The 22,377-nt window shown below is 40.2% G+C and overlaps 1 protein-coding gene across 1 annotated transcript in view; it reads right to left on the reverse strand.

The window, feature by feature from the left end:
* The window catches only part of SLC16A10 (solute carrier family 16 member 10), a 63,309-nt gene that overhangs the window by 28,642 nt on the left and 12,290 nt on the right, over nucleotides 1-22,377 (reverse strand). The window lies entirely within an intron of this gene.

The raw sequence follows: 22,377 nt of genomic DNA on the forward strand, positions 1-22,377 counted from the left end.
AAAACTTGTCTCCTTTGCTGTGCAAACTAAATTAGCAGATGTGTGGATGACAACATGAAAATTGTTTGGAAATCATGTGGACATATGTTTCAAAGTCCAGAGCTAGTTTATGAAAGAATCTGGGCATCTCAACTAGAGACATAAAACCTGCTATCAAGCCTAAAATATTATATGTAGACTGCCAGTTGAAAAAGATCCAGTACTACTTACTAACTACTAATTAAGTACAGTACCTTATTACTTATTAAGCAAATCCCTCAGATATAACCTTTTTTAAAAATGAAGGATTATGATTATATGAAATAGTTTGGTTTCATAATCTTAAAAATGAAAGAGCTGAAGTGATTGTGGGCAAACCATAAAAACTGTAGTAATTAGCCAAGAAAGAATTCTCATCTGGCAACCAAAGGAGTGGAGAGGGGCCTTCTAGATCAAACAAAGGCAGAAGTAAAATAAGAAATCTGTTAATGTTAAGTGACATAATGACGCTCAAGTAAAAAGCAGATATGCACAGGCAACCTTTGCTCAACAATGCAATCAAAATAGGTTTATGGGAGGAGGGGGTAAGCCTTTCTAACATCATGGGCCATATTTCTTCAGGAGTAGGATGATAAGGTTCACATGCCCACAGCAGATAGTGCCAGGGCAAAAACTTGGCAAGTCCATTCCTGTTTTGTTTTTTTAAAATCTCTCTACATTGCTTCTCTTTCTTCCTCTATTTCCACCTCTTCCTCTGTAACTAGTGGACTGCCTGGGGAAATGACATATCTCTCTTTCAGAATCCTGAAATCATGTAGGAGGGTTTGAAACTGAGCTCAGGGCAACATGAAATGAGGCAAAGGGCACATACTGCAAACATCTAAAGCTCAAAGTTGTTCTTGTTTTAAAAGAAGTGAGTTTTAAAATCATCAGTGTAGTAAAGTTTAATTAAAGCTGAAGTTCCTTCAAAATGTAAAACGCAAGCTGTTAGTGGCAAAGAAGAAGAATTGTAACAATGCATCACAATATACTGTAGTATCTACTACCCATGCTAAATTCAGCACATGTGAAGGATAAAGCTTCTGCCCCAGGGCCTTGCAGTGGCTGCAGTGACTGCCAAAAATAATTAAACAACTTAAACCTGACATGGTCAGAAGTCCATTTCTGGTAAAAAATAATTTATTTATTTAACTTAACAATACAGGGGAACCCTGAGACCTAATTACAACTCTAGAGGCTTCCAGGAAAGAATTCACCCCTTTCAGGAAAAGAAAAGAGAGGTGTGTGGGGAAAGAGAAAGAGCATGCACATAGACACGTGTGTAAAGACAAGTAATTTATCAGTGGCAACTGAATTATCAACTTTAGTCAAGGGCAGAAACTTTAACTAATCTCCTCATCTTCCTTTTCCACATTGCTTCTCTCTCTCACACACACACACACACACAGAGTGGTGTCCCGGTCACTCAGTGGGGGGGGGGGGGGGGGGCTGTCGGGGGCGCAGCAGCAAAAAAGGTGCACTTGGCTCTCTCCTTTGCCACAGTATCAGAGATCTCTTTGTGAAGAGGCCCAAGCTGGGAGGGCCCGACCAGGCATCACTTGGTACGGGTTGCAGCCCTCTGCACCCTCTTAGTGATGCTAGTGTGCATGCATTTGCATGTGCATGCGCACACACACATGCACACACACACACAGCCCTTTCAAAAGTGGGAAATGCTATGAGAAGCAGAACAAGATACATTCAAAATGTACACATATTCTTGCCTCTGCATACACATTCTTTCTTTGTATGGTATCAACATGAAGTCCAGCCTACATACCTCTGCAAAGATACTATATATTTTGCTGTATTGTATCCTTGGCTGTCTAATAATAACCATGTTTCTCATACTTACGTACCTAACCTCCCAAGCATCTGAATCCTATCAGAAGCCCAACTACAGTAGAAACACTGAATTTATTGTTGAATGGTGAGTCCATTTATATAATTTCAGTGATTCAGTGAGTCTACTGTGACTGAGACTAGCAACAGGATATAGGCCCAGGTTTCTCCCCCTTCTAAAAGTCACATTGACCCTGGCCTTGTTCCTCACTCTCCCAAGCTCAGGAAATACTAAACATCCTGCATTCCACCCTTTGACCCCTCATCTCTGCAATTTCAGTCAACTTCCTGCTGACTTTGCTGAGTATTCCTCAGAAAGTTGGTTCAGCTCTGCATTCTTTTCACCTAGACCTATGTCACTTTTTTGGTTTGATACGTGTACTTTTGGACATTCTGATTTTTTGGTTGTGGCCAAACCATTTATAGCCCAGACTCTAGAAAGTAGTTTCTTCAGCAATGGCAATTTTGAAATTAGGGCACTATACACCAGTAACCTCCCCATACACACACACACAAAGCAAACATAACAAAATAGAAAGTAATTATCCTGACCTCTGAAAGGACTTGCTCTCACTTTTGTTTTTCCTCTTTCCCTCTCTGAGTAACTCCACATCTATGGAAACTGATCATTCTGCATGAAACTGTAGTTTCTTTGGCCTTTCCATGCACACACACACCAGAACACAACTACAACAACTACAACAATTCCATTGGGTGCCCTGCATATTGAACTCAAAGGTTGAAAGAACAAGTTGATTATCTGTGATTGTGGTTCCCTGGGCTGACCAGATTGCAATATGGAAATAAATGTCCTTTAAATCCAGTGTGGCAAGCCAATCACCCTTCTGCACCAGAGAATGGATAATTTTGCTGGTGACTATCCTGAAGTGTCTGGGCTGAATGTAAAAGTTAACACTGTGAAGGCCCAGAAAGGGCTGCAGACCACCACCCTTCTTGGTAATGATGAAACAGAGGTGTACAATGATGTACACCGATGCCCTTTACCTCCTAGATGTATTACAATCACAATATTCCTTGTAAGTATGAGAAATACTCCGTATAAACAGATATTGTATTTACTAAGTATGAAAATGTTCCTATATGACATAAGGTCTATAAAAGCAATGTGCCTAGACCACAAATGTTTATGAAAGATAATGTACCTAGACTGGAAATGTGAGATAATGAACGATCACAGGAGTGTGTAACTGCATAGGCTGACTGTTGTACATGTGGCTGAGATAGCTTTCTGATAGTTCATTGTGCACAAACTTTGTTTCATCCACAAAATTATATTTTAAAATTGTGTATAGAATTACCTGCTAGGCATAAAATGTGTATATGAAATACAAATGAATTTCATGTTTAGATTGAGACCCATCTCCAAAATCTCATGATGTATGTGCAAATATTCCAAAATTTGAAAAAATCCAAAATCCAAAACACTTGTGGTCAAAAACATTTCAGATAAGGGATACTCAGCCTGTATACATTTCTTGAAAGTGCAAAGCTTGAATGATTCTCATTGTGAATGCTTATGTTGCATTGTCTGCTAGGCTACACTATTGTTTAGAACCTTGACGGCTAAGGTGAACAAAACGATAAACTATAAGGAACTTTAGATAAAAACTGGCAAACATAAGGCAAGGAACTTTCAGTCCCTCAACCAAGATGGGATGGAGGACCATACACATTTCAGCATGTAAATGTAGTTAGCATAAAGTTGATTGATTATTAAAGCCACAGAACAGCTCATGAAAGGATTAAGTATGCCACCTATTACAATGAGCATGAATGTTGTGGGTAAGCAACAATGCAGTGTTAATGCAACAGACTACAAATAAGAAATTGGAGCTTCAGCTATGACAAGAGCAAGAATACAAAAGACATCAGTTCTTTTCTCAAAACAGTGCTTTTCCAGGAGTATGTCTCTGCACAGAATAGGGCTAGATACATAGTTTTTTAGATCTGCAGATGGCTTTTCCAGGCTCTTAAGATCCACCTCAGTCCCATTATATCCTTTTCCAGTTCCCTTCCACTCTAATCTATCGCATTTATAGTTCACTGTCTTTGAGATCCCCTATTCATCTTGCATCCTTCTGCTTATTCATCGTATCTTTTCTTTAATGTACTACAATGAATAATACAGTTTCTTCACACCTATGCTCTGAACTGGCAGAGGCTCTGACCACTGCCTCTTTCGTGCTTTCTCTGTTGCCAATGCTTATGGGCAGGTAAGATTCATAACAAACCCCCACTAGAGCTCCTGCTAAGCTCAAGAAAAGGATGGTGGGCTTTTACCCTCCAGGTGTTTTGAACTACAACATCTTATCACTGGCTGTGCTGAGTGGTGCCAATGAGAGCTGTAAGTCCACAACATATAGAGGGTCACCTCTGTCCCTGTGAGCACTCACAGCAATGCTCAGAAACACCATGAACAACAATATTGCTGGATGCTGCCAAATAAGGTTACAACCACAGTTAGAACCTAAACCCCAAGGGCACCTCTGGGGCCCTCCCTACTACCATTATTAATTTGTATCTGAAACACATGTGTGCTGGTGGTTTTTAAACTGTTGACTGGAACAGCCCTTCTAAAAGACTGGATCAGTCAAGATTCTGTATAAAACTGTTCTTCCAGTATAGTCCGATAGGATACACCAGCTGAGATATATGTTGTTAAACAACCTAAAGCAAGGAATAGATTAAAATTTTAATGCTGTTGTTGTTGACTTCAATTAATTTCTGAGTTATGATGACCCTAAGGTGAACCTATCATGGGACTTTCTTGGCAGAATTTGTTGAGAAAGGGTTTGCCCTTGCCTTCCTCTGGGGCTGAGAGAGTATGACTTATTCAAGTTCATTCTGTAAGTTTCCATGGCTGAACCGAAATTGGAACCTTGGTCTCCCCGTATCTTCATCCAACAATCAAACTACTGCACCACAGTGGTTCTAATGTTCTAATACATCTAATTCTTTGAATACTGGTTTTAAAGTGTCTTAAAGTATGCTATTATTATGTGATCACTGCAGCTTCTCATATATATACGCGTTATGTTTCAACTTGCATTCTTTCTCCCACATTTCCTATCCTACACATTAACATGCAGGAAACTGGACAGAATAACAAGTTTCAACAAAGAGTTGTCCAAATGAGCAAGGCTTTGCTGAACTGATGTTTTGTTTATTGTGCAAATATTAAAACAGGAAAATACTTAGGCTGCAGCCATAAGCACACATACCAGAAGGCAGCTTGCTTAACAGGTATAGGTTTGGGCTCGAAGTTTTGCAGTGGAACTACCCAAAACATTCAGTACATATTATCCTTGTAGGCAGCATTAAAAAGCTACCAAATTAAGGTATATCATTTATAGTTGGAGAAGAAAATGGTAATTACTTCAGAGTTTATGAAAGTGCAGCTAATGAAAATAATCTGATTTTTATGGAATGGTAGTTATCTAATTAAAAGTACTCCTCTTTCTTACCACATTTTGAATCTAATCCAGCTAATAAAAACATATTAAATTTCTTCTTGACAAGCTGTTCTTCAGCTGATGGGCTTTGACACTACATAAGACAGGGGTTACAGTAGAAGCACTAACAATTTTCTTTTAGCGTCTTTAAATTTAAGGGATCAAAAAGAAGGGAGCAGGGAGAGCACAGGGAAAGGAAAGGATAAAGAGGATGAACATACTTTTGTAAAGCTTCTATTCCTGGGATCATTACTAGGTACTACAAGTATGCAGGCAAGTGGCCAAGTACAAACCTGCAACATTCCCATGTCAAAATAACTTTTGCTTGTGAGGTCTTATATGCACGCATGCATTAAAGCAGGGAAGAGGAACTTGTGGCTCCTCAGATGTTAAATTGCAGGTCTCATCATCCTTCACTACTGGCTAGGCCTAATAAGAATGGCAGTCCAACAACATTTGGAGGGACAAAGGTTCTTCCCCTCTGAAGTACAAACACATACAAAGAACAGGCACTATCCAATAGGCACTCATCACAACTGTTTCTTTCATGATGAATTAGAAGTGTGCAGAACTAGTCTACCACACCACACACACACACACGAGGTCTTCAGGAGTGCAAATTTCCCTCCCGTTCCCATTCTTTTTAAATGAGAGTCCCTGGGGGATCTGGGATGAGCTACAAAACATAATGGTGCACATGTAGCCTACACTGCACAGGAATGTTTGGTATCCTCTGGTAGTGGTTTCATGAGAAATGTTAAGTGCAAACTCAAGACGGCAGAGGGTGAGAGATGTTCCTCAGTCTTGGTCTTGTACAGTCTTTGGGACAATGCTTTCTTTACTCATCTGAGGAGACTAGAAAAAGCCATGCCACACCACCCTGTGCAGTCAGCCCTAAGAAGTCAACCTTCAATGGTTACAGAATAAGAAAAGGGAAAAAGCACCGATCTGTAATTTGGCAACCAAAAAGGAAATCAGAAGGAATGTTGAGGCTGGTAGAAGAAAATGAAATCATCCTTAGATGTATTTTGGAAGAAGCCTTCAAATGGTCTCTAGGAGGTTTTGCCTAACCAGGTTGATTTCTGAACAAAAGACTGCTGAAGCATGCTAAACTGCTTTCCCCCCAACTTCCCCACTTTTTTGGGGGTGGTATAGGAGCTTTCCATGTTATTTCTGCCTCCTGTACCAACATTTCTGCTAGTAATGCCCAGGAACACATCTATTTCATTTACTGAGGAATACCTGTACTGAACCAAATGTTCTCTTCTATTTACTGTATAAAAATACAACGTGATGGTTACGTTTGTTAGGTAAGCTTAATTTTCTAAAGTCACTTGACCATTTACATAATACTTCATCTTTACCAGCTTGTGGACTGCAGTCCACAATAAACAGTAAACACAATAAACAACACAAATGCAGTGCTCAAGGCCACAGTAAGTGAACTAGACAGATGTTACCTAGCAATGTACACACAGGCTGCCTCCGCATTGCGGAAATAATCCCATTTGTCACCACTTTAACTGTCATGACTCAGTGCTATGGTAATCTGAAAACTATAGTCCATTATAGCACCAGAGCTCTCTGACAGAGAAGGCAAATTTCTCATAAAAACGATAATTCCCAAAATTCCATGGAACTGAGCCATGGCTGCTAAAGAGGTATCAAATTAGATTATTCCTGCAGTTTGCATCCAGCCCAGTCCCATTGTGATGGAGGAAGAGAACAGTACCAGTTGCTATGGTAGAAACACTTTCTAATGTTCCCAATATATTCATATATTATTTCCCACAAAACATTAATGCTTTGAATTAGTAAGATATCATGAAACTGTAAAAAAAAAAAAAGAAGAATCAGCCACCTTAAAACTCAATAAGGGAGATTTAGACATTGAACTTTTAATACAATCTTCTTTTATTAGGCTGCAGTCCACAAACTGGTAAAGATGAAGTATTTGGATCTGAGTCTCTCAGCTCAATGAAATACAGACATCTTAATATTACAGAAAGTCATAAAATCATTTCCAAATCTGATCCACTGGGAGGTATTTAAAATGCTGAACACATTTGGAAAAGAAGTCTGAGTATTAAAACCCAGAACTATCAGTCAGACTTCAGACTACCACAGAGGCTGGCAACGTATGGCCTTCCAGGTGTTTTTGTATGCAGTTTGCATGAGTCCTAGCCATGACAACCAATGGTGAGGAATGCAGGGAGCTGAAGTCCAACAATATCTAGAAGACCACACTTTGTTCAATGATCTATTGATACATTTCCTGAAGTCACATATAGAGACTCATTACATATTTTTAAATGATATTCTGAGATATATGTGGGTCAACACACACACATACACACACATCTATTTCAAGACACAAAACAGAAAGATTCCTTGCATATTAAAGAGGACAGCTCTTTAGCCTAACCACAGTAAATACACTGCATGTGTGAATGCATACTACATGGTGAATTTGAAAGATTTTATTTATTAAACATTGATTGTAAAATACAAAAACGTGTGCAGTTAAAGTGATGTCAAACTGCCTAACTTCCCCAGTGCAGAATAGGCCTTAGCTTGGAAACTTGTACTCCAACATTTCACATAGGGAAATAGGAACATCTGTGCATTTCCCAACTGAGGGGGATGGGGTTTCATAGAATAACAATCCTGGTTTGTAATCTTAGCTGTAATATAAATCACAAGTTAAGATTCCTGGTTTGGGTGTTTGTGTTGTGTGCCTTCAAGTCATTTCCAACTTATGGTGACCCCAAAATGACCACATCATGGTATTTTCTTGGCAAGATTTGTTTAGGAGTTTGCCTTTGCCTTCCTCTGAGGCTGAGGGAATGTGACTTGCCCAAGATCATCCAATCGGTTTCTATGGCCAACCAGGGATATGAGTTGAGGTGTACAGAGTTGTAGCCCAACATGCAAACCACCACACTACACTGGCAATGGTTCGGGTGACAAACTTTTAACAAAACACTGCAAAACCCTTCCTGATTTGTTCAGTGGTTGCACTGATATGGAGGCACTATTGGGGGTGAATAGAAAGTGATAAACCAGGAAAATCTCAAAGGTGTTATTGCTCTATGAATGCATGGCCAGAATCTTTGAGAATTAAATGCAGAACTTTACATACATATTTGATAAATCTTATGGTAGAATAAATCTATTAGTCATAAAGGCGCCACATCTCTCTGTTTGGAAAGAGTACAACCTAACCCAGCCACTCCTTTGAAATTATACACTTCCCAATCATGACCACAAGAGGGTGCAATGAACAACCACTTTCTGCATCCTTTGGGGGATGAATTCCAAATCATTAATCATTAGCCTCCAGATCTACTGCAATTGCCCATTCCTGCTCTAATGCCCAAACTATAATTAATGAATCTGGGGCTGCATCCGCACTGCAGAAATAATCCAGTATGACACCACTTTAGCTACCATGGCTCCCTGATATGGAATCCTGGGAAGAGCAGTTTATTGCAGCACTTGAGCTGTCTGACCAAGAAGGCTAACTGTCTCACAAATCTACAGTTCCCCAAATCCCATTAAATGAGCCATGGCAGTTAAAGTAATGTCAATCTGGATTATTTCTGCAGTGCAGACAGCCCTTGAGTTATGAATTACAGTACAATATCATTTGAGTCTTGTTTTAAAATATGTCTTTTTGGGAGACAAGGTATTTGTGACAGTAATTTATTTAGCTAATTACAGGTATACCTTGGATAACAAAACCAATGGGCATTACTTATTTAACAGAAAATTTGGTACCACACATGGAAAGAATAGGGATAGGATCCTACACCACCACCACCAAGAAAAAAGAAAACCTTTTAGTTAAAACTAACTATATACATGTGTTAAATGATGAGAAAAAACCACGTCAGGTAAGCCTTGCATAAGTCGGGTCGGGGAGGGGAAATATCATGAACTTTCTAGAGATAATTGGAAAATTTCTTCCAAACTGCCTCCAGGAGTTACCTCTTTCACCGTCTCGACTTTTCTTATGACTTCCATTTTGGTAGCTGAACTTACTCTTTTTTAACATGCTGGGGGTAACTGGTGAAGCAGGCTTACCTGCTCTCTTCTTTTCTCCCTGTTTTGCTGTTCACATATGTTCAGTAAGGAATTCAGGAAGCACTTGCGGTTTACTTTGCTTGTTGTAGGCAAGTGCATATGGCTACAAATGAATAGGCTAGAGTAGAATCCTATTCCTTCCCAGATCAAGCTTTGTTTATTGCATTGTTTACTGCAGATGTACCACTGCAACCAAGCATGGAAAGTCTGTGTTTCTCTAGCCCTCCTTCACCATTGTTTCAATGCCAATGATGCTAAAAAACCTTTCAGCTAAATGGAGAATGATGAGGGGGGAAAGGAACTAGGCAGGGAAACTAGGAACTAGTAAAAGGAAGTTTGCTGTCAGAGGCTTTGTATTTTTAAAAACTCCCCAATTTAAAAAGCCATTTGTTGTAGTCTAATGTCCTAGTATCTGCATTTTAAAGGAAAATATCACATGTGCCCATATGATGGAGAAGTGGGCCTATTTTAATTCATTGTTCCTTTTATTGTGATATTTACGGCATTTTAATATTACTCTCCAAAAATTTCCTGGTAAATCATATGAATACAGGACCCCCACATGGATGCCAAAATCCGTGGATGCTCAAGTCCCATTAAATACAATGGAGTAGTAAATTAGTGCTCCTTATATAAAATGGTGAAATTAAACATTGCTTTTTGGAATGCTTGACTCCTTGGATAAAAAAAATCCATGCATACAGAGGGCTGATTGTACTATCCTTTTTTCTCCTTTCTGATCAAAATTCCCAGATTATAGATATAGGCCTGGTACAGACTGGCGCTGTGCGCCGGTCTGGGGCCAAAATTAGGGTTATGTAGGGTTGGGCTCGGCATGTGCAGGTGCCATCATTCCGCGCGCCTGTCTATACAGGGCGCACAACAATGATATCCGTGCAGTGCAGCAGCCAAACAGCACCATGCTGTGTGGTCATCAGAATTCCACGCAAGTGTGCCAGTAGCACCCCACGTGCACTGTAAAAAGAACCACTGGGAGAGGGTTCTTTTTAGGGCTCCCGGAGGCCACGGCATTTCTCTCCTGTGGTCTCCATCCAGGGTAGAAAGGGGCAGTGTCTCGCCACCCTTTTCTCCCAACCTGTACAACCCCAAAGTGTCCAGATTCTATGCAACCATTCATGCTGTAGATATTTGATAACTAGGTATCTTAAGGGAAACCTATGAATTCTGATGTTGATTTTAATTGTATAATTGATTAAAGAATATTGTTTTTAGTATCACTATATTATCCTATATATTTTACAATTGTAATTATTGTATATGTGAGAAAGTCTTTGACCATAAGTATGTAATAAAACTGTACTTATTTCTTGTAACATAAGGAAATATTACAATTAACATTATTGCTGGAATTTAGATGAGACTACGGACCAAAACACACTGCAGAAATAATCCAGTTTGAGACAGCTTTAACTGTCCTGAGCCAGTTAAAGCTGGCTCAGTGCTTGTAAATCCTGGGAATTGTAGTTCACTATGGCACTAGAGCTCTCTGACAGAGAAGGCTAAATGTCATAAAACTACAGTTCCCAGAATTCCCTAGCAATGAGCCAGGGCAGTTTAAAAGGTCTCAAACTGGATTATCTCTACAGTATGTTTTGGACTCTAGATGTTTTTTATGTAACAAGTGTGTTATATTGCTTTATATTGTTGTTTTCTTTTTTAAAAACTTTGCTGTATTCACTACTTTGAGTACCAGAAAAGTGATTTATAAACATTTAAATAAAATGTCCAGTGTGGAAAGCCACCCTATCTGACAGAGTTGTACGTTTTACTATGTTCATAAGGCAACTTTACAGAAACAAACAAAAAGGCACCTTTTCTACTAACAGTATTTTAACAAGTGTCTCCATGTTCAGAGGCATTCAAATACTTCACAAGGGGGACAAACAGGAGGACCATAGCTTACAAACACTCAGAAGTATCTGGCTGGCTAATACTGAAAACAGAATGCAGGATTAGATGGATATTGGCCCTATCAAGTTGCAAGGTTATATTCATTAAAGAAAACTTTCATGCTGGTGGCAAAATAAGTAGTTACACAAGACATATGGACTACAGTATTTACAGCTATCTTGCCCATGTTCTAGAACATTAAAAATGGCTAACAAGGCTTCCCTTTTCAACTTGCCTTCTTAAGTACAGTAGTGATATCCCACACCAAAAGCACATGCCCTTCAAAAGCAGCATCACCTAGCTTTTGACTCTGGTTCCTGACCACAATTTGTCAATTGGCATCATAACAAGCTGTGGTTAATTCTAAAGTCGCAGTGAAACCAATCTGGCAAGAGAAAGACATGTTGCTTACCTATAACTGTAACATTTCAAGTGGTCACTTGTAAACTCACACAAATAGGATTATTTGCACCTTTGCATTACATAATTTGCCATCTTCTAGAGCTGTTATCTAAATGCTTTGACAGTAGCCTGTAATGACTGGGCCCTCCAGTCATTTAGGGACTTCCCCTGAACCACAAAGGGTTAATCTGGGGGGAGGTACATGCTAATGAGAGCTGACATCACATGCTAATGAGCAGCTACATCATAGCTGACATAAGGCTCACCTGGCCAATCAGCAGTGCCAGAGCGGCCTTTTCAAGAAGGTTCCAGGAAAGGACTTTAAAATACCCTGTAGGACCATGCGTCCTTTGTTCTCCCTCTTTGTGTCTGTTTGGGGAAACCAGCTGTGTGCTTGCACAGAGGCAAGCAAAAGAGCTAGGCCATGAGGGCCAGCTCTCTGCATCCAAGAACACAACACGGACTGCAAATCCCATCACTGTGTGAGTAGTTAGGAAAATGTGTTAGTTAGTGTGTCTAGGCTTTTTGTTATGTTTATCAAATAGCTTGCCTGAAATGAACAACTTTGTAACTATGATTTCTGTACCTGTGAAGCAAGGAGGCTTTGCACGAAGGATACCTTCCTATCCTATGCTATTTCTTTAAAATAAATATCTTTCTTTAAATTATCTGCTGTCTCTCTCTGCTCCTGTACACGCATCTTAAGCTCGGTCTACTGAGTGCTGTAAGCTAGCAAGGAAGGAATGTAGATATCCCTAGCAAGTCTCAGTGTGTGCTTGGGGGGAAGGTTGTTTGGAAAATTCACTGAGTGGTGGCAGCAGAAACAGGATCTCAAGGGGTCCTAGAAGGAAAGTAAAAGGGACTCCCTGGGAATAATAGTCACGCACAGGGCTAATTCCCCCAGGGATCACCACATAGCCCCACTCACTATCTGCATGCCCAACTAGAGTGATTCCTGCCTAAACCCTCAGTTCCATGGACATCAAAGCAGCAGCCAAGGATCTAGGGAGAGGCAGGACATGACAAGAGGAGGATGAAAAGGGTTGTTTGAGTTTACAGATGACACCAAGTTACAGGTAAACAATCTGCTCTTCTACTTTGTGGTCCCTTGACTCAAACAAACGGGAGACTAGCAAGCTACCGGCCACGGGTGGTGAGAATGTCATACAATTCAGGAAGAGTAGCTGTCTCAAACTCAGCCTCCCATCTGGACCGCACATTAGGACGAGTATTATTATTGTTGTTGTTGTTGTTAAGCTTTATTTATATAGCGCTGTAAATTTACACAGCACTGTACATAAAATCATTTAATTAGACGGTTCCCTGCCTTCAGGCTTACACTCTAAGAAGACACGACACAAAAGGAGAATGGAATGGTGGGGGGGAGGGGATCAGGTCCAGCATTCTTCTCTCCCTCTGAGGCCTGGACCAAGGCAGATGGACAGATGGAGGGCTCTGTATCTTAAGGATAGGCCTGATGGCATTGGCCCACCCTCTCTCCCCCTCAGAGGCCAGGATGGAGTCAGATGCCTTGTGGGAAGGGTTCAGTTCCTTTAGGGAGGCCGGATGGCAAGGCCTGCCTTTCTCTCCCCCTCATCATCCCTTCGACCAAGTCGTCAGCATCTCCCAGCAGGTTAACATGGGGCACGGAGAGGGTCATCATCTCCCACAAAGTCAGCCCCAAGGCAAAGATGTCTGCCTTGTCATTGATGACCCCGCCTTCCTCCAGAGCTTCCTTGGGCTTCCAGGGCTCGGTGCCAATGTAAACTGCCTCTGGGTCACTCACCATCATATTTTCATCCAGAGGCAGTGAAACACCCACATCACAGATCTTTAGTGACTCAAAATCACCCTTAATGACAACATTGCAAGATTTGATGTCACCGTGAAGCAATTTCTTTTCATTGTGAAGATACTTCAGCCCCCTTGCCATGTGCAAGGCAACTCGGAGGATAATTGAAGCCGGGAAGGGGCCCTGGTGGTTGGCCTGCCTTTCTTCAATGAGGTCGTTGATAATGCATAATGAATGCCTAAGGTTGAGGACAGGCAGCTACCCTACAAATCCCTGTAAAAAGATTCCCCTGAGGAATGCTGCCACAGCCCTGTGAAATTCCCTTTGAACTTGCACAGGAAGAGACTCCCACACAAAGATACAGATGAGCCTGACAGTGCTGGGGACCTATCTGGAGAAGCACTATACAGAAAATGTTAAGCCCTTCATGCTAACAAATAGTAGAAGAATAGCATGTATACTCTCGTAAAACATGTAGTCCATACAGAGGACTAGCACCTGTTGAACCTTCGGAGAGTGAAGAAAGAGATCAAACTCAGATGAAAAGTTCTGCGACAGGACAATATTGTCCATGTGAAAGTGGAGTTTAGGAGAATAACCTCCTGAGGGTGCATCACTCTCTTGCTCTTTTGGTTGATAAAACAGGCACCACCTTCCAGGAGAGACCTCATGCCACAGAAAGACAAAGTTCAAATGGTTTTGAAGTAACTGGAAGAGGCACCACTCAAAACTCCAGTGTGACAGGTCCATTAGTGGTGGATGAACACTTTTGAATACCCTGAAAACCCTTTACAGAGGAATGTGGGGAAACAGGAGGTTTTCCATTGATCTGCCAGATCCATGAGATCACCATCAGATAGCATATGATAGATAAGAGGCTGAATTCTCCTGACATGGAGCTGGGGAACTCCAAAACATGGGTGATTCTCACCTGAACAGAAGCAGTGCCCCAAGGTAACAGGAAAGAGAGAGGAAAAAAGCAAAAGCATTTATAAGCATAAGATTGCTGAATGGCAGGTCAATGAGCTGCAAAGATAAGTGTATCCAGATCAAGTAAGGGAGGTAAAGAATGACCACCTTGCTATCAGTTTTGTGTATCTCTAGTTCTGATTGCCTTACCCCAGTTAATAATGAAGAGATTCGTTTTGGCATGAGGAACTACTCTCAAGAGAAGCTAGAGAGAAGGGCCAACTTAGGGTGTGTTTTGCTAAGAAACTGCACATTTGGTGGCAAGTTGCTTCCAAATGCCAAACAATCCTCTGCCTGGAATACATAAGAGAAAAGCAACTCCATTAATAAATCAGTAACCACATGTTTTCATAGATGTTTTAACTTTAAATGGATCAGTCTGTTAAACCAGCACACATTTCATTTTCCTCCTTTAAAAAGAGGGAGTTAGATATTTCAGCCTTCTTTTGGAATCAAATAAAAGGGTTGAGACTGGGTTCATATTTGAAATGCAGAATGTTGCCCTGCACTTGCATACTGTCCTTCTCTCTGACATCTCAAGCATTCAAGGGAAAAATGCATTACATTTTCATTTGTGATCTCCTCTTTCATAAAAATGGGTGTGGATCCTCAGTGTGTACAACCCATGTGTCAAACAGCAAATGTAGCCAAGTCCTCTGGCTTTTTAAGTGGTTCTTAAGTCAAATATTACTTTGGCTGATTCTGAACTATTCTGTGGTTGCTGACAATCTCCTGGTTGCAGTGGCTCTATTGTTATGGAGATGCTGATTGTATTTATTCCTCTATACATTGCTTTAGTGTGCAATCAATAATTCCAAGTTGTTTATTTATAGAAATCTCCTAATTTTCAGTCTTTTTACAAAAATGTGTAATGATTTCAAGATATGCAGTGAACACTATATTAATTTATCAACCCTAAATCTTTTTTAAGGTGTTCACATCACAGCTGCAGCAGAAACAAAAATCTTAAGATGAAAAATTATAATGATGCAATCATAAAGATGTAAGATTCAAAGACATAGCCACCTTAGTCAGGAAATTCATTATGCAAAGGGATCTTGTAGCACCTTTGAGACAAATGGAAACTCTCTTGTTCAGTTAGTCTCAAAGGTGCTACAAGATCTCTTTGCCTAAAGATGTAAAGACTAATCACGTATACATAAAGTTAATTTATCATATAACATGAAGTATAACTTCAGAGTTTCTTTTAACAATAGCTGAGAACAGCCTCAACCAGATTAAAAACTACTTAAGTGAATACAAAATACAAAAACGAAGTTTTTAAAAAAAAACTTCAGATCTAAATCCAATTGTTAATCCAACTGACATTGTTGTTGTTGTGTGCCTTCAGTCTTTCCAATTTATGGCAATCCTAAGGCAAACCTATCAAGGGATTTTCTGGGGCTTGGAGTGTGTGACTTAGCCAAGGTCACCAGGTGAGATTCCACGAGTGAGTGGGGAATACATAAATCTTTCACATAAATTGACCTGATTAATGTAATTTCAGTTGGAGGGTCAGCATGGTGTAGTGGTCTGAGCACAGGGCTACAACTCTGGAGATCAGAGTTCAACCCCCTGCTCAGTCATGGAAACCCACTGAGCAACCTTGGTCAAGCCACACTCTCTCAGCCTCAAAGACACCGGCAAACCCACTCTGAACAAATCTTGCCCAAAAAAATAGCAACTGTCAGTTGGATTTAGCCCTCAGCAACAGAAAACAAATACAGTATTTTAAAATGCATTGAACTTAAGATGTAAAACCCATCGAGAAAAAGCAGTTGATAAGCAGCTCCTGAAAGGACTACTCTAAACATGAAGCAATGTTGCTCAAGAGTATCTTTACTAGTCATGACACTTGTCAGACTAGTAATACAGATTGTCAGATCAGCAAAATATAAGCATAGGAAAGCTGATACCACATACTAGAACGTACTGCAAAAAAAAGGGGGGGGGGGGCTAGAATCGTATGGTATCAAACTGCTCCTGGAATGTAGTTTGAGTGGTCTGACAGTGTCTATACCTGTACAAGAAGGTATCCAAGCCCTCCTTGTGCAAGCAATGAATAACAGCAATAGATGATAGCAGACAACCTCAGCTATTGCCCATGTCCACAGGAGTGTTGGTAGCAGCAGGAACCCAGAACCAGAAAATACATCACATAGGAATTTCACTATCATGTTGTGCCAATGTACTTAGATCTTTAGTTAGTGTAACTTCTGCCAGTTTTACCCTGGTGAAAAATTGTCACTCACCATATTTCCTTCAATCTAGGAATATGGTTCAACCAGTGTCATCACCATATTATAATCAAGATGGTCTTTCCATGAAGTACCAAGCTAGATTTCCTTTCAAAAAATATGATGTTGTAGCACTGAATCACCACCATACTTTTAAGACACATTTTTCTGGATTAAATTTCTTACACTACCATAACAGGAGATTTATATCTGAACTCAACCAAATTATTCAGGAGTGGTTACAGCTATCCCATGTGCACTACTTTTTAAGCTTCTGAACAAACCTACATCAAGAACTGGATAGGTAAGACAGAGTGTGTCATTGGTTCTGCTTCTTCTGAAGCTCTCAACAGCTTTAGATACAATCCTTCTGGACTGTTTGATATGAGATTTAGAACTGTGTTGCTTTGGTTCCAGTCCCTTTTTGACTGACGGTTCCAGGAAAGTGGGGGTTGGAGAACTGTTCTTGGCCATTAACCTGTGGGGTTCCACAGATTGTTTTTCCCCCCTTAAATATCTACTTGAAATGGCTAGGGAAGATAATTTGGAGTTTTGGAGTCAAGGAGTCTGTGGAAATTCTGAATCTCTGTATGGATACAGTGAAAGAATGGATGAAGGCATATAAAATGAGGCTCAATCCAGACAAAAGGTGACTAAGGCGGGTTACAGATCACCATTTCTGACGTCCTCAGACGTCCTCAGGACGTCTCTGTCCTATTACGGACAGAGTTCGTAACAAATGGCGGCAGCCGTTCCACACGGCCGCTGCCATTTTGACGTAGCGGACACTCTGCGTCCGCACATCGCACCCCGGAAGTGACGCCGTGAGTGCGCGACTAGCACCTCGCAGCTTCTGTTCCGAGGAGCAAGAAGGAGCGCAATTTTTGCGCTCCTTCTTTGCTGCATCCGGGAACCGCGCCGTTTGGCTGCTGCAGTTCCTGGACGCAGCAACCGGTGGCAGTAGCAGACCGCTGCATTTCGGCAGTCTGTAACCTGCCTAGGAAAGCTAATTTACATCCTGTTCTGGATAGGGTTGTATTCCCTCTAATAAATGAAGTTGCGGTTGCATTCTTTCTGAAATCAGGTTCAGGTGCTCAGACCCACCACTGTTCCTGGAAAGTCGGGTGCTGCTGTGGTCATGAATTCCTTTGACCAGCTTTGGTTGGTGTACCAGCTTCTACCAGCTGCACCCTTTCATAGGAAGGGCATATCTGGGTATGGCAGTTCATGTCTGAATCACTTCCCAATTAGACTATTGCAACATGCTGTATGTAGAGCTGCCCTTGAAAACTGTTCAAGAGCTGCATCTAGTACAAACTTCAATGGCCGACTATTATCAGATGTGCATTTTAGAGACAACCTAAAACCAGTCTCACCAGTACTGCATTGACTTCCTATTTGCTTCTGAGCCCAGTTCAAGGTGGTCATCTTAACTGATAAAACCCAAAATGTTTTGGGGCCAGGATATCTGAAATACCTCCCCTTTCCATTTGAGCCTGCTTAACATTTAAGATCTTCAGTGAACACCATTATGAGCCCCCTCACCCCAGGAGCTAGGCTAGTGGGAACAGATGACACAAATGTCACTACAACATCAGACTGGAGAACTCCCTTTTCAGGGAGAACCGACTAGCTCTGTCTCTTTTGAATGTACATAATCTCAGGGACCCTGAGGGTCAAGGGAGAAGGGGTAAATAAATGCCTTAAATAAAGAAACAATAGTTTACATGTCCTCAAAAGGAGCCACATTATCCACAATTACACATTAGTGTTGTCTCATTCTTCCTGTACCTCAAATGACTTGTTAGATCATAAACTCCCTTAAAGCTCACTGTGGCTCTGAAATGGTATTACCCTGAGACTGGGTTTCCCAAGATTTCATGTTATCTATCCTACACTCCTGCAAGGAGTAAAGCCAACGTACAGTATGTCAAGCTCAAATATGCCAAGAAGCATCCATATTCTGATCTTGGTAGGGTTTTATGTCATAGCTACATATAGTACCTCTCTCTATGTTTCTATCTGATCATTTAGTAAATAATAATGTGAGGAGCAGTTTAAAGCTATCTAGAACTGTTTCTTGATTTGCATTCTTCTTTGTCTCTGGGCATTCCCAAATAATGTATCTTGTTGCTCTATAATGAACTTTATTTGTAAGGCTGCATCATTTGGCTGCATCATTATTGACATGTGAGTCATTTACAACATCTGCTGTTCTCTACAGACAAAATAAAGCTCAGACGTTTTGAGATAAACTGAAATAAGACACAGTGCATGAAATCATCAATCTATCTAGTGTTGGGGCTAAGAGCGATGTTATCTTAAAGCAAACCAGCACAGTTGCAATCTTCTTGATAGCCTTTGAAAGATACAGCTGGCCAAAACAAACAAACAAACAAACATAACACCCATCTAGTTGAGCATGGCAAAAGCCATATGTAGTAGATTACATAATTCTAACAGTACAAAAACTGGACAAAAGTATGATATACCGTATACAAAAAAATTACAGAAAAATACTTATACATCAAACAGCTGTCAGTGACTCAAGCAGATCACCCAAAAATGACAACAACGTCAGGGTCAGCACAGCCCTTTGAGTTCCTCCATTGTGATTGTGATCTCTTGGGAATTTAGGAATGGGTAGCAAATGGATGCTATTCCACACAATGTGGCTTTTGACATTCAGTTTTTAAGTTGAAAAAGCTTCCTCTATGAAACATACAAAAATAAATACTTTAAGACTGTCACATTGTGCCATTTTTTCTGTTTAGCTATGTTTGTATCAAGAATTGTCCCAAATAAGCAAAATCAATTCATTTGAAATTTCTAGGGTACAACACACAGTATTAAAAAAACCAAAACCCAGTACTTCATTTCTAAACTATTACTCTCACACTGTCCTGTTAACTTTTTAGTAGGTATAATTTATAATGAAGATTATGCTGCTATAGTTAAAGTTTTGTTCTATATCTACTGAATGTAGTTGGAATTTTGTTTTGTTCCTTTGTGTCTTCGAATGAAATCCAATATCATGCTAGCATGTTTGAGTTCACTGAAATGCCACCTTTTCCAATTTTTTCATATTTTACTTGTTATGAGCAGAAATGTGTGCTTGTCTGAAGCGCTCCATGTGTTTAAGATTTTTTTTAAAAAATCAAATTACAGGAGTTACAGAAATACAGTATTTTCCCCATTGCATCACACTACCTTTATCGTGTTTAATATTAAAAGAACTTTAAAAATGAAATCTGTATTAATTCTTAAACTTTTCCTCATTGACTGTACTTGAGCATTATACTGTACTGTATAACACTCACTTCAATGGCATGAAGCCAAAAGTATAATGTTTGCTGACAATATAGCTCTTGAATTTTGTGGTCCTTAGGTGTGCAGTGAGCAGAAAGCTCTGTACCATAGAGTTCAGTAAGTGCCTTTCAAGGAAGTGATTGGAAGGAAGCTGATCTCTTCCTTCTTCCATTGTTCCTAAATGTGTGTGCTTATTTTTTTTAAAAAAAATAATGTCTTTATGCCTTGCTTTACTTAAACTTTACTATTCCTTATTTTTGGTTGGTGGAGGAGTCAGCAGTAACCTTGGTTAGTGCTGAAGCTGCTGTAGATGTGGGGCGGGGAAGAAGTTTCAGAAGCTTCCCTGCAGCCAGTCCTGAGGCTTCTAAGACGACCCAGAAAAGCAGGAACCAAAGAGAACAGTGAAGATGAGGCACTCCCTCTTTCTATAGCTGGGTATAACAACATTCTGGGGATTTTTAATATGCTTTAAAAATGACTTACACACACTGTATTGAAGGGTTGCTGAACTGAATCCTTCTTCCCCTAAATGGTATATTCAAACAGCCCTAATGTCTATAGAGTTTGCAAAGTATGAAAGTATTCTGTACAACATATTTATAGTTTGCTGGATTTCACCAGCAAACTGCATTAATGTTTCCTTCCCACAGTAAAATTTCAACGACAGCTTTTTTCAGTTGATGGAAGGGGGCTGGGGGGGGGGGTGTTGGATATCCACAAAATTTATCTCAAAGGATGGATGTGGCCAGTTGGAAGCATTAGACCCACCATGCCAATCTAGCAGGAGGAGAAATCAGCCATTCCTGATTCCACTGAAGAAAACTTTGCCATCAACGGAAGTACACAACTAGAAGTCTCCCTGTTTTTGTATTTTATATGGCTAGTTATTTGTAAGTTTAAGAATTTATTTGGTTGTTCTATGTTGTAATGTAATCTTCAACAAATATTTAAGAAAGTTAAAAGACAAAGCCTAGCAGACAAAAGAATCAAAGAACAATGATACATGTTCACAAAACTGGTTACTGTTTTGCAAGGTCAGGTTAATTCTGGAAGAAGAGAACAGCACATTTTGTTTCACAACTAAGAAGCCTTTGGCAAATACCTTTTAGTTTGCTTTTAGAAGTACATAAATTATATAGCATAAAGTGCTTACAGTCCAGGAACATTATTTTTTCTTCTTCTCACAGCCCCTTCAACAATTGCTCATCATGTTCTTCATTTATAACACCACCCTTTCCCTAAAACTGGGACTCGTTGTGCCCTTAATCTTTAAAAACTGAAATGTTATGCCATAGCTTTAGAATTACAGTACTAGTGTCAATGGCCCAGTGCATAACACAGTTCAAAAATGCAAAGGGATCCTGTAGCACCTTTGAGACTAACAGCAAGGAAGAGATTTTCAGGATAAACTTTCACAGTTTGGGCTCTACTTCATCAGATGTACCCACTCCATGAAAACTATGCTACAAACCTCTTTCTCTTAATTAGTCTCCCAGGTGTTACAAGGTTCCTTTACAGAGCTATATCTCTGAATAAAATTCAAAAAGAAAAAACTAACAATAATAGATATTTATTTCAAAGATTAGTGCAGTACTATCTTATACATGATTATTTAGAAATAAGTCCCATGTCATTCACTGTCACTTACCCACGTTATGTAATTCGACGTATGTTACAAGTGACATACCTTGTCTGTTTACATTTCTCCTTAATACAATAATATGTGCGAAAGTAACTTCACTATAAAGTGTTTATTTTAATATATATCTAAAACCCCTAAAAACTCAAGTAGGGCCTAAACAGACTGCCCCAGGTGCCTTTTGCCACCACAGTGGCACTTTCTGGCACTCCTTTTGGTGCTGTGGCATCTGGACACAGTGCCAAAGGAGCACTGTGATGCCACCCGCTATGTAGTCGGGCACATGGCATGATGGCAGTGTCAAGGCCACACCCCCACTCTACCGCGAAACCAGCGTATAACGTCAGTCTGTTTGGCCTCATTGTCAATTTACTATAAAATGATTGTGCTGTTAGTTTTGCATAGTGCTAAAGCAATCACATTATTAACATTAAGACCTTATGTAAGCCAGGGTGGATATTAAGATCTGCAGGGAAGGGCTTTCTCACAGTCCCACCACCCTCACAGTCACAGTTGGTGAAAACATGTGAGGCAGCCTTCTCTATGGCTGCTCTTAAACTGTGGACCTCTCTTCCACAGGAGATTTGGCTGGCCCCTTCCCTCCTCTCTTTCCATGGGCAGGTGAAGACATTCTTGTTTAGACAAGCCTTTTAAACTCTGTGTGTGTAATGTGCTGTTGTAATTTTTAAATCTTTAATC

This window comes from Sceloporus undulatus, chromosome 1, assembly GCF_019175285.1.
Source record: "Sceloporus undulatus isolate JIND9_A2432 ecotype Alabama chromosome 1, SceUnd_v1.1, whole genome shotgun sequence".
Lineage (NCBI taxonomy): Eukaryota > Metazoa > Chordata > Lepidosauria > Squamata > Phrynosomatidae > Sceloporus > Sceloporus undulatus.